Source organism: Ranitomeya imitator, chromosome 7 (genome assembly GCF_032444005.1).
Source record: "Ranitomeya imitator isolate aRanImi1 chromosome 7, aRanImi1.pri, whole genome shotgun sequence".
Classification (NCBI taxonomy): Eukaryota; Metazoa; Chordata; class Amphibia; order Anura; family Dendrobatidae; genus Ranitomeya; species Ranitomeya imitator.
Window position 1 is genome coordinate 155,756,486 of NC_091288.1, and position 13,169 is coordinate 155,769,654.

At 46.4% G+C, this 13,169-nt stretch overlaps 1 long non-coding RNA gene across 1 annotated transcript in view; it reads left to right on the forward strand.

The window, feature by feature from the left end:
- The window catches only part of LOC138644982 (uncharacterized), a 109,553-nt gene continuing 96,384 nt past the window's right edge, over nucleotides 1-13,169 (forward strand). Inside the window, exon 1 of the long non-coding RNA XR_011314699.1 lies at nucleotides 1-247. This is a non-coding gene — a long non-coding RNA (uncharacterized lncRNA). The remainder of the gene's footprint in view (nucleotides 248-13,169) is intronic.

A 13,169-nucleotide genomic window follows, 5' to 3' on the forward strand; every position in this document is an offset into this window, starting at 1 on the left:
GGGACGAGAAACTAGTAACATCTGGAACTAGCGAGAGAGAAATAAAGAGAACTAGAAAGTACGAACGAACGAGAACAGCAGTTGTGAGGACTATTCCGAATGCTCAGCAGGGTAGCACTACAACATACAGGCGCTAGTGGTAGGCACCTGCAAAGGGAACTCTGGATGTGCCCATCGGACCGGCCGGTCTCAGAAAGCCCTGTTAATCGTGCTCTGGATTGAGGATCCTGAAGTCTTCAGTAAAGAGGTAAAGAGACTGCAACCCTGTGTCCTCGTTATTGACTGCACCTCACACCATCACCATCCACCTTACTGGGAAGCCCTGGGGACATACTTCACCTGTGAGAAGGTATACCATCCAGCTGCCATTCCATCACCCCAGCGGACCCCACAGCAGCGTCGGTCACCCTGACCGAACACCACAGGTGGCGTCACGAATCCCTGACAGACTGTACCACCTTTATTGGACGCCCCTTAGCAGGGTCGCGGACCGGGTCTAGCCACCGTGACAGTCTCAGGGCCGAACCAGAGAGGCCCGGTACAGAGAAGTCGTTGCCCTGTGTCTGGGGGCGATCCATATTCATGTACTGCTGGTGGTTCTGGTGATGTAGTTATTTACTGATGGTGGTTCTGGTGCCATATTAATGTAGTATTGATGGCTATGGTACTCTAATTATGTACTGATAATGATTTTGGCTTTGTATTCATGTGCTGATGACGGTTCTGGTGATGACTATATCACCAAAATCATCATCACTACATGAATACAGCACTAGAACAACCATCACTACATGAATATGTCACCAGAATACTTCATCAGAACCACCATTAGTTTTGTGCAAGCTCTATTTGTCGCATGACGGACTCAAAAACCATAAGACGTATCCCCTTATTTATAATGGTTATGTGTTTATTTTCCATTAGGGTATTTTCCAAATGCTGGACACCTTAATTGAAATTAAATAGCCCCAATTATAGTTACGCTTTATTAGTTTCCATAATTATCCTTGGGTTCTACATTTAAAATATAGGACGTCAGGGATGAATATCACTATATTTCTCCTGTATTGTGTAAGTCAGGGGTGGGGAATCTCCGGCCCGCGGGCCACATGCGGCCCGCGGTGACTTTTCATGGGGCCCTCGGCAGGTCACCAGAGTCTGTAATGCTTGGGCGGCAGCCATATTCTGCCAGCTGCCGACTCTTTAACCCCCAAGTTCATGCAGCTTTCATTACAGAACACTGCCTGCACATGAATGATGATGTCATGGGGCGGGCGGGGTTTTCACCGGGTAGGTGGGTTTAGCGCCCAATGCTCTCCCATCATCCTGTCCTGAAAGAGGAGCTGCTGCCAGAGAGTCCAGAGCTTTCTCTGTGCCGGCAGCTCAGTGCCTGTCTGCTGGTGATTTCTGTGCCTGGTGATTTTTGCTGGTGATCTATGCCCCACAGCTATGTGCCCCCTGTGATCTCTGTGCCCCCCAGCTATGTGCCCCAATATAATCTCTGCCACCCAGCTATATGCTCCACCTGTGATCTCTGTGCCTCCCAGCTATGGGCCCCCATGTGATCTCTGTGCCCCCTCTGATCTCTGTGGCCCCAGCTTTGTGCCCCCCCGTGATCTCTGTGTCCCATAGCTATATGTCCCCCTGTGATTTCTGTGCCCCCGCTATGAGCCTCGTGATCTCTGTTCCCCCTGTGATCTCTCTGCCCCATCTATATGCTCCCCTGTGATTTATGTGCCAATTGACTATAAGTCCCCCTGTGATCTCTGTGCCCCCCAGCTACATGCACCCCTGTGATTTATGTGCCCATCAGCTATATGCCCCCTGTGATCTCTGTACCCCCCATCTATATGCCCCCTGTGATTTATGTGCCCACCAGCTATATGCCCCCTTGTGATCTCTGTGCCCCCAGCTATATGCCCCCCTGTGATCTATGTGACTCCCAGCTTTCTGCCCCCTGTGATCTATGTGCCCCCTGTGATCAATAGCTCCCCTGCTATGTACCCCCCGTGATATTTGTGCTCCCATGTGATCTCTTTACCCCCTCTGATCTCTGTCCCCTCCAGCTATTTGCCCCTCCGTGATCTCTGTGCCCTCCAGCTATGTCCCTCCTGTGATTTTTGTACCCCCCGTGATCTTCGTGCCACCCCCCCGGTGATCTCTGTGCCTCCCTGTGATCTTTGTGCTCCCCCCATGATCTTTGTGCCACTCCCCTGGTGATCTCTGTGTCCCCCCGGTGATCTATGTGCCTCCCCTGCCTGTCCCCCCCAGTGTTGTATATCCCCCTCCCCCCCCCCCGGGCTGTATGTGCCCCAAGTGATATGTATATTCCCCAATGCTGCATTTGCCCCAGAAGTGCTGTATATCCCAGTGAGTTCTGTATATCGCCCCCAGTGCTGTATATCCCCAAACCTGTGATGTATATAGCCCCCAGTGCTGTATATAGCCCCCAGTCATGTATGTGACCCCATCAGTGATGTATATTCCCTCAGGGACAAATATATACCCCCAGTGCAGTCTGTGCTTCCTAGTGATGTATATAGCCCCTCAGTGATGTCTATTCCCCCCAGCCTCCCCGGTGATGAATATGTCCCAGCATCTCTTGGGATGTCTATGCCCCCAGCCTCTCCTGTAATATGTATGTCCCCAGAGTCTCCTGTGATGCATATACAGCAGTGTCAATATTTCTTATGTTAGGTATGTACAGCAGTCCCAGCATCTCCTGTTTGATGTATATACAGCTGTCTCCGCGTCCTCTATGTGATATACAGTGTTGTGAATTCTGCTTTTGGGCTCCCTCCGGTGGTTGTAGGTGGTAATGCAGTTGTCCCGGGGCTGCAGTCCTGGACAGGTGTATCTACTAATTGCAATTCTGACTGGGGTATTTAGGTTTGCAGGACTCTAGTCCTTGCCAGTTGACAATGTTTCTTGGGAAGTGTTGGTTCTCTGTCTGGCTTCTCCTGCTTAGCTGCCAATTCAGCAAAGATAAGTGTCTGTTTCTTTTTCCATGGCACACAAGCTGTGTGCTTGTTTTTTTATTGTATTCCTGCTCTGAGTGTATTAGTCTCTGGAGTTGCAGATATACGTTCCACGTCTTTAGTTAGATGGAGGAATTTTTTGTATAATCTGCTGTGGATATTTTTGGAAGGGTTTTAATACTGACCACACAGAACTCTGTCCTATCCTTTCCTATTTTAGCTAGAGTGGCCTCTTGTGCTAAATCCTGTTTTTCTGCCTGTGTGTGTGTTAGGGCTAGCGGAACGCACCAAATATAAGACAGATAGTGTATGGTGCGTTCGCAGCCCGGGGTCCATCGTGCAGAGATGGAACCTGCTGCTAAGTAATGACGGACTATATGGCGGTACTCATAAGTATACACACGTGGGTTAAACTTCACCCAGCGTGAAGGAAGCGATCCTGTTGCGTCACAAGATCGCGGTACCGCACATAGAAGGCGATCAAGTAGTCAGCGAACTCAACCCCAACTAGGATTGAAGTCCGATTAGACCCTTGATGGCACAACACCGCAACTGGGTGTGTAAGGAAGCAGAATAACAATATTAGGGCACAAGAGTGCATGCGGTGCCGCACTGACGAACGTCACTAACCACCCAGGCTTGGGTAAGGAAAGCACAGAGGAAGTGCACAGCGCCGTACTGGCGGTCACAGCAACTGGACGCTGTAACGTGTGATTAGTGCTGTAGGATAAGTCGGGCGCTAGATAGCAACCATACACCTTCCGCGAACAGACATTCAATAGGGAAGGGGTATCCAAGGACGACTTGCACTCACAACAAACACACGTAAGCAAATGTACACTAGCGCATGGCCGTGCGGTCATGCGCAGTTTATATAGTTGCAGCACAGGAAGTGGCCACAGAAACTTTGCCCTTCCAAGACCTGCCAAGAGGACCAATGGAATGTGCTGCAGAGCCTGAGCACATGACCCTTGATCTCCAACGGGAGATCTTGCCCTGGGCATGCTCAGTGTGTGCAGACAAGGACTTAGTCCCAGAGAAGTCCGCTCGCTGCTGACCAGCACTGGCTTTAATGGCAGAAGCTGAAGAAGCAGCAGTAACTCTCTGTACAGAGTGAGACTGAGCAAGACGCTGGGACCGACGTACCTGCTGAGCAGACTCCACTGCGGCTGGATAAGAATGGGAGACCGCAGCGGAGATGGCCCGAGATTCCCCCTGTGCAGAAGCGGGAACTCGAGACCTAACAGTGTGTCTTTCCTCTCCTACTCACAGCCAATATTTGTGGGGGCTGCCTATCCTTTGGGGTTCTGCTCTGAGGCAAGATAGTCTTCCTATTTCCATCTATAGGGGTATTTAGTCCTCCGGCTGTGACAAGGTGTCTAGGTTGTTGGGTACATCCCACGGCTACTTCTAGTTGCGGTGTTAAGATCAGGATTTGCGGTCAGTATAGTTACCACTTACTCCAGTGATAGTTTTCATGCTGCTCCAAGGTCACCGGATCATAACAATACAGTGCCTTGCGAAAGTATTCGGCTCCCTGGAACCTTTCAACCTTTTCCCACATATCATGCTTCAAACGTAAAGATACCAAATGTAAATTTTTGGTGAAGAATCAACAACAAGTGGAAAACAATTGTGAAGTTGAACTAAATTTATTGGTTATTTTAAATTTTTGTGGAAATTCGAAAAGTGGGGCGTGCAATATTATTTAGCCCCTTTATCTTAATACTTTGTTGCGCCACCTTTTGCTGCGATTACAGCTGCAAGTCACTTGGGGTATGTCTCTATCAGTTTTGTACATCGAGAGACTGAAATTCTTGCCCATTCTTCCTTGGCAAACAGCTCGAGCTCAGTGAGGTTTGATGGAGATCATTTGTGAACAGCAGTTTTCAGCTCTTTCCACAGATTCTTTCCACAGATTCTCGATTGGATTGAGGTCTGGACTTTGACTTGGCCATTCTAACATCTGGATACGTTTATTTGTGAACCATTCCATTGTAGATTTTGCTTTATGTTTGGGATCATTGTCTTGTTGGAAGACAAATCTCTGTCCCAGTCTCAGATCTTTTGCAGACTCCAACAGGTTTTCTTCAAGAATGATTCTGTATTTGGCTCCATCCATCTTCCCATCAATTTTAACCGTCTTCCCTGTCCCTGCTGAAGAAAATCAGGCCCAAACCATGATGCTGCCACCACCATGTTTGACAGTGGGGATGGTGTGTTCAGGGTGATGAGCTGTGTTGCCTTTATGCCAAACATATGTTTTGGCATTGTTGCCAAAAAGTTGAATTTTGGTTTCATCTGACCAGAGCACCTTCTTCCACATGTTGGTGTGTCTCTCAGGTGGTTTGTTGCAAACTTTAAACATAGTAACATAGTAAGGCCGAACAAAGACATTTGTCCATCCAGTTCAGCCTATATTCCATCATAATAAATCCCCAGATCTACGTCCTTCTACAGAGCCTAATAATTGTATGATACAATATTGTTCTGCTCCAGGAAGACATCCAGGCCTCTCTTGAACCCCTCGACTGAGATCGCCATCACCACCTCCTCAGGCAAGCAATTCCAGATTCTCACTGCCCTAACAGTAAAGAATCCTCTTCTATGTTGGTGGAAAAACCTTCTCTCCTCCAGACGCAAAGAATTCCCCCTTGTGCCCGTCACCTTCCTTGGTATAAACAGATCCTCAGCGAGATATTTGTATTGTCCCCTTATATACTTATACATGGTTATTAGATCGCCCCTCAGTCGTCTTTTTTCTAGACTAATTAATCCTAATTTCGCTAATCTATCTGGGTATTGTAGTTCTCCCATCCCCTTTATTAATTTTGTTGCCCTCCTTTGTACTCTCTCTAGTTCCATTATATCCTTCCTGAGCACCGGTGCCCAAAACTGGACACAGTACTCCATGTGCGGTCTAACTAGGGATTTGTACAGAGGCAGTATAATGCTCTCATCATGTGTATCCAGATCTCTTTTAATGCACCCCATGATCCTGTTTGCCTTGGCAATACTTGTTATGGATATCTTTGAGAAATGGCTGTCTTCTTGCCACTCTTCCATAAAGGCCAGATTTGTGCAGTGTACGACTGATTGTTGTCCTATGGACAGACTGTCCCACCTTGGCTGTAGATCTCTGCAGTTCATCCAGAGTGATCACGGGCCTCTTGGCTGCATCTCTGATCAGTATTCTCCTTGTTTGAGATGAAAGTTTAGAGGGACGGCCGGGTCTTGGTAGATTTGCAGTGGTATGATACTCCTTCCATTTCAATATGATCGCTTGCACAGTGCTCCTTGGGATGTTTAAAGTTTTGGAAATCATTTTGTATCCAAATCCGGCTTTAAACTTCTCAACAACAGTATCACGGACCTGCCTGTTGTGTTCCTTGGTCTTCATGATGCTCTCTGTGCTTCAAACAGAATCCTGAGACTATCACAGAGCAGGTGCATTTATACGGAGACTTGATTACACTCAGGTGGATTATATTTATCATCATTAAGCATTTAGGACAACATTGGATCATTCAGAGATCCACAATGAACTTCTGGAGTGAGTTTGCTGCACTGAAAGTAAAGGGGCCGAATAATATTGCACGCCCCACTTTTCAGTTTTTGAATTTCCACCAAAATTTAAAATAACCAATAAATTTCGTTCAACTTCACAATTGTGTTCCACTTGTTGTTGATTCTTCACCAAAAATTTACATTTGGTATCTTTATGTTTGAAGTATGATATGTGGGAAAAGGTTGAAATGTTCCAGGGAGCCGAATACTTTCGCAAGGCACTGTAGATACAGCTGTCTCAGTGTCTCCTATGTGATGTATATACAGTAGTCCCAGCGTGTCCTATGGTGATGTATATGATTTACAAAAGTTATTATGACAAAAAGTTGACTGCTCTCCTAGCCGATACAAACCTGAAAAAGCAGCTGTGAGAAGCAGCATGATCAGTATCACCTAACATCACAGCTGCACCGAAGAGAAGCAGCTCCAGCCGTCACATTAAGGGTAAGTTACCGTAATTAATTGACTAAATATACCTGGGTAATTTTCAAGGTGATCATTTTGGTGTGGCCCCCGAATGATGGTAGAAATTTCCGAATGGCCCCCGGCTGGAAAAAAGGTTCCCCACCCCTGGTGTAAGTGGTCTGCAAAAATGATTGATTCTGTCATGGGCAGCATGGTGGCTTAGTGGTTAGCACTGTTACTTTGCAGCGCTGGAGTCCTGCGTTCATATCCCATCAATGACAAAATCTGTGTTCGTGTGAGTTTCATCCCACACTCCGAGACATACTGATAGGGAGTTTAGATTGTGAGCCCCATTGGGGACAGCAATAATAATGTGTGTAAAGCGTGGAATATGATAGTGCTATATAAGCACTGCATAATAAAATAAATCTAATATGGAAATTGCACTCACAATTAAGTCACATGCCTAAAGTACACCACTTTTTTAACTTTTGATAACATTTTTTTTGCGAAAAGGTAACAATGCTAGTGGAAGTGATCATTAGAGTTTGCTACCTAACCCATCGGAGGGGAAGGAGGTATGTGGATTACGGGTCCTTAGTCTTTAAGCCATTCCTTTGCTTTGGGTTGGAAGGGGGTGAATCATTGGCTTCATCTGCACCAAAATATTTTGTCCCGGCCCTGGTGGGACATGTACTAAGGAGGAATCTTAAAATTCATTGGGCAATTCAAGGGTATCAGGAAATTTTGATTACCGGGCAGCCCTTAATGACAACACTGTAGAGAGACTTAACCTTATTTGGTCTCCTTGGTATTTCTTTTGGGCCATGTTAAATATATGACCTCTATGAAATGGATAATAATAGGTCACAACACTCCATATCATGTCCCCCCTTTTCCTTTTGTCTGAGTCTGTGTGTTCGTTCATGAGCTTTTACACTTTATATACTTGAAAATCTTTAACAGAAAGTTAAAGTATTATTATAGAATACTATTGGTTGGCAAACTATAAATGATAGTGAAAAATTAAAAATTGCTAAATCTTTTTCTTTTCCTGTAAAGATTGAAAAATGTATTTAAATAAAAATTACAATTTAAAAAAGAAAATTCATTGGGCAATTTAGGAATGAATTAAAAGAGCAGTATTGCCATGTCAGAACACATCAGAACACAAAGGAGGCATTATCCTGTGAGGTGGTACAAACGGGCATTACTATATATATTATATTGTTCATATGCATAGTACTTTTAGGCAGATGTGAGAAATGCTGGCAAGAAGGAATGCAATAAAAAATAGAAGTGTTAATAGTTTATTTTTATTAATTAAAAAATGCAAAATGAATGAACAAATAAGAAATCTACGTTGATATTTTTTGTGACACCATCCCATGCTTTAAAGGAGCATCAAAGCAGACGCACAGTTTCTGAACAACATCCTGGATAATTGACCACTGGTCTGTGGATGTAGGCTTGAAATATATATATATATATATATATACACATTATATATATATACTGTATATACATTTATGTATATACTATATTTTTGGGACTATAAAACTCATCGGACCATAAGAGCAAGCCCAGCTATGCAGGGTCAGTGTGGAAGATTGCAGCAGTGACAGCAGCAATAGCAGTGACCACGTAACGGTTTAGGCAAGAGCCAGGCCATCCACACCAATAGGATAGCTGATTTCGGGGACTGAAGGGCTTGTGACTGGGGCGAAACAGATTACAGGATGCCTGACCGTGATAGAGCTGAACAGGGAAGACTCTGAGAAACCGTGAGGTACAGTACGACCCCGGTACGTGCTGTGTGACAGGAAGAATAGTGCAGGGAAAGAAGACATGTACTGCTTAGAATGGATGTGACGTGTCTTGAAGTTACTAAAGTTGTTCAGTTGAAAGTTGCAATGGACTGTCTCTGTTTGTGTGAAATCGTCTGAGGAGAGATTCCCCTGAAGAAGAGAAAAGATTCTGAAGGAGTTGGACCTGGAGACACAGGTACACTTACTAAAGGAGCAGCAGGTATGCTAACTGGGAGTCATGAAGTGTATGTGAGGGGAGGCCAGGGTGTTATGGAGCAGAAGTCTGTGATGGAGCAGAAGTCCTCAGCCACGACTACCTGCCTGGCCAACCCTTACACATGGCCCTCATCCCCATCCTGGTATGCATGGCCCCCTCATCCCTATCCTGGTATGCATGGCTCCTCATCCCCATCCTGGTATGCATGGCCCCCTCATCCCCATCCTGGTATGCATGGCCCCCTCATCCCCATCCTGGTATGCATGATCTCATCCCTATCCTGGTATGCCTGGTCTCATCATCCCTATCCTGGTATGCATGGCCCCATCCTTATTCTGTTATGATTGGTCCCATCCCAGTCCGGGTATGCATGGTCCCATTCTTATTCTGATATGATTGATTTACCCCATCCTGTTCCTGGTATGATTGATTGGCCCCATCCTGTTCCTGGTATAATTGATTGGCACCATTCCGTTCCTGGTATTATTGATTGGCCCCATCCAGTTCCTGGTATGATTTATTAACCCCATCCAGTTCCTGGTATGATTGATTGGCCCCATTCAGTTATTGGTACGATTTATTGGCCCCATCCAGTTCCTGGTATGATAGATTGGCCCCATTCAGTTCCTGGTATGATAGATTGGCCCCATTCAGTTCCTGGTATGATTGATTGGCCCCATCCAGTTCCTGGTATGATTAATTGACCCAATCCCCTTGCTGGTATGATTGATTGGCCCCATCCAGTTCCTTGTATAATTGATTGGCCCCATCCCAGTCCTGGAATCCATGGTCCCATCAGAAAAGATTAAACAAAGCAAACCTTTACTTTTACCTTCCTTCGCTCCCTCGCAGTCGCAGTGTCCTGCTCTGGTGCCAGCATCTGCTTAATGTTTGTAAGCAGCGCATGGCAGAGACATCATGCGCTGCTCACAAGCAGAGCACAGCTGCCGGAATACTCACCGAGACCGTTCATTGCAGAGAGTGGTGAGTATCCATTCTTCTTCAGTAGCGAGCACTGTCAGCCACCTGCTTCCTGCTGGGGCCGGCGGACACGTGTGCCGATACTTAAGAGAAATGAATATTCTGAATCCAAGAGAGTGACAGTTGGGGAGGACAGCTGCAACTGGGCTACCTCCCTGGCAGAGCGCAGATTTTGGTAGCCGGAAGACCAAGGTTGTGTCGGACTCTAGGAGGCACAGCAGAAACTGACAGGACAGCTGGATTACACATCACCTGTCTGCCCTATTACCCCGGAGACACAGTGGCGCATAGAGCCCGGGTCGTGATAGAGACCCTGTAAAAAGGCTCGAGCCACCTGTCATACGGGTTTGTGTTCCACCTTTAAGGAGGACAGAGAAAACTGTGAGGACCTTGCCAGAAGCAATAGGCAGTAAGGGACTACAACACCACCGCGCTAATAGGAAGGCTTTTAACTCCACCTGGTAAAGGGGACTCTGAATTTGCTTCAAAGCTGGCCAGACCCTTCCTGTACCTGTGATCTGGTGCCCTGGACTGCGGTTGCCTGAAGCCTTCAGTAAACCAGGTAAAGAGACTGTAAACTCGTGTCCTCCGTTCTTTACTGCACCACTCACCATCTTCACCTACATATTGGGAGCCCTGGGGACCTATTTCACCTGTGGGAAGTTATACCATCTCAGCTGCCTTAACATCACCCCAGTGGACCCCTTTTAAGCAGCATCGGTCCCCACTGATCGAATACCACAGGTGGCGTCACAAACACAAACTTTATTTAAAAACCCCTTTAAAAACTTTCCCTTTAACATGGGCGCCCAGGGCCATGGACCAGGACACCACCACCATGACATCCCCCTTTAAGCCGACCGGACCCTGTACCGCAGGGCCTGGTGGGCGACTCATTCTTGCCGTCATGAACAGGATGGACTGACCCTTTGAAATGGGTCTTGTGTGCCTCAGAGACTAATTTGTTGTGAGACTGCCGCCATTATAGCACCACGAGGGGCGCAGAAGAAAGAAAAGTGGACCATTGTGGGTGGGGACTAGCTGTGCGGTGCAAAAACAATGGCCGCCCATTCCAAATATTTTTGCACCCTGAGGACATGCCAGTCAGCCAGCAAGATCCTCCTCCTGATCCTGAATGGCGGGAGAAGGAGGAAGAAGAATCTCCGCCCTTGAAGGACTCCTCCAGCTACCAGGATGGAAGCCATGGTGAGCCGTCACCAGAGGTCCCGGAGTTCCTGAAGGCGGAGATGCAAGAGCTCAGCAACCAACTCCTGTGGACGCAGGAGCAGCATCCTATCCGGCGGCCCTTGTCAACAGAGGAGACCGGCATCGGAGACACCGCAACGGCAGGTAAGGAGACCAACCCTGCCCCAGTAGTCGAGGAACTCCTAGTGGGCCCACTATCTGCACCGCCATGCTGTGAATCCGGTCGGGTTCAGATCCTGGGGGAATGGGACCAGGCCTCGGGTATGGAAAGCAGCATGGGAGCCCCGATTCAGTCCATCAGTATACCAGGAGAGGTATACGCAGAGTGGACAGTATACCGCTGGGTGAACCCTTGCACAGATCTCATTGGGTTCCATGGGGTAAAGAGAAAAGAAGGAGAAGTGATGGAAGTCCTCAGCTGGGGGGAATATCAGCAGCAGCTTGCACAAGAGTGGGAAAAGAAAGATAAAGAACACCAGGCCACGCGTAAAGCATTTGACAAAAAGATCTGTACGCTAAAGCTCAGGCCCGCAGAGACAAACAAACCAGGCCCCTCTGAGGCAGGGCACTGTAGTAGCCTTCAGACTGAAAAGAGGCTGGGTGTTCATAAAAGAGCCAGACCTGTATCCAGAGGTGTTTGTTAACAGGAGAGATGTGGAATCTCACCTCAGGGAAGGACACCCGGACAGGGACTTGAATTCAGGTGACACTGTAACTTACACCCGGCATTTTGGTGACAAGGGATGGTATGCCTTGAATGTGAGAAAGGTCGAAGACTCTGCTCCTAATTTAAAGGGTACTAGGCCTAAGACACCAGCAGCACCATCTAGTGCCAAAGTGGTTACAACTACTGCTTCAACTGTGACACCAACCCCTAAAGCCTTTACCAAAATGACAGTTTGCACTATGACAACTACTGAGACTGCAGTGGCTACAGCACCAGTTACCATGTGTACCCAGGCCACACAGAGCCCTATCGCAGGACATGACCTGACAGTACATGAGTACAAAAGCCATGATCTTTATGTGTTCCCAGGAGTAACTTTGGACCATGAACTTCCCAGGCCAGGAAGAAGCCAATGCCAAGTGCTACCATGGAAACAACCAAAAGTAAATAAGAAAGAAGAACGTGACTGTCAATAAGTTACCAGTTTAAAAAGTTTTGTTTAATCTGACAAGGTTTCCGTTAACCGTTCAATTATTTGTTTAAAGATACTGAGGCCATGGACAGTGAATGGTCCACAATCTAACTCTCTTGTACATAGATGGCACCTACTTAGGTGCTTCCTACTGGTTTTACAAACAACCGTAAAAAAACAATTGCTAATGTCTTAAAAGTTGATTTGTTCCTGAGACCTGAAGAGCAAAACCATCTTGCGTGGCTGAACACCGGGTCTGGATATATGCCTTGTAGCCCGCCAAGACCTACATTGGGGGTTTATGACGGGTCCCTCGCTTCGTTGCTGCTGTTATACAGTTAAAATGACAAAAAAAGTTTATTGTTGTTAAAATGTGTCAGATAGTCAGAATATGTAGCCCAATAAGTTACCCTGTAAGAGAAATAGATAGTATTTTGCATGCGAGATAGGAAAAGTACTCAGATAGTGTTGAAGAATTATAGTGAGAGTAGGAAAATGAAGGTAAAGCTGATGTTTGGTTTTGCACTTTAAATTAAAAAAATCTTAAGAAGTATACCCGTAAGGGTAGTCGCCGTTTCATAGTAAATGTTCTTTTTTTGAAAAGTTATTTATATTTTTGTATATACTGTATGTTCCAGCAATATTCAAGTATCAATTACCTCCCATAAAGGGAAGCACAAGTTTACATTAATTAACCTGTTTTACCTGTTTACATGCATTTAAATATTTTGTATGTCTTTTATTTCACCTGTAACTGTTGTTTTCTTTTCCCTGTCCGTGAGTACTGGACTTAAAGGGGGGGAGTGTGACACCCCAGAGTCCTGGTTGTCACAGTGGCATTGCTTTCCTCACGGGGACGGTGATGTCA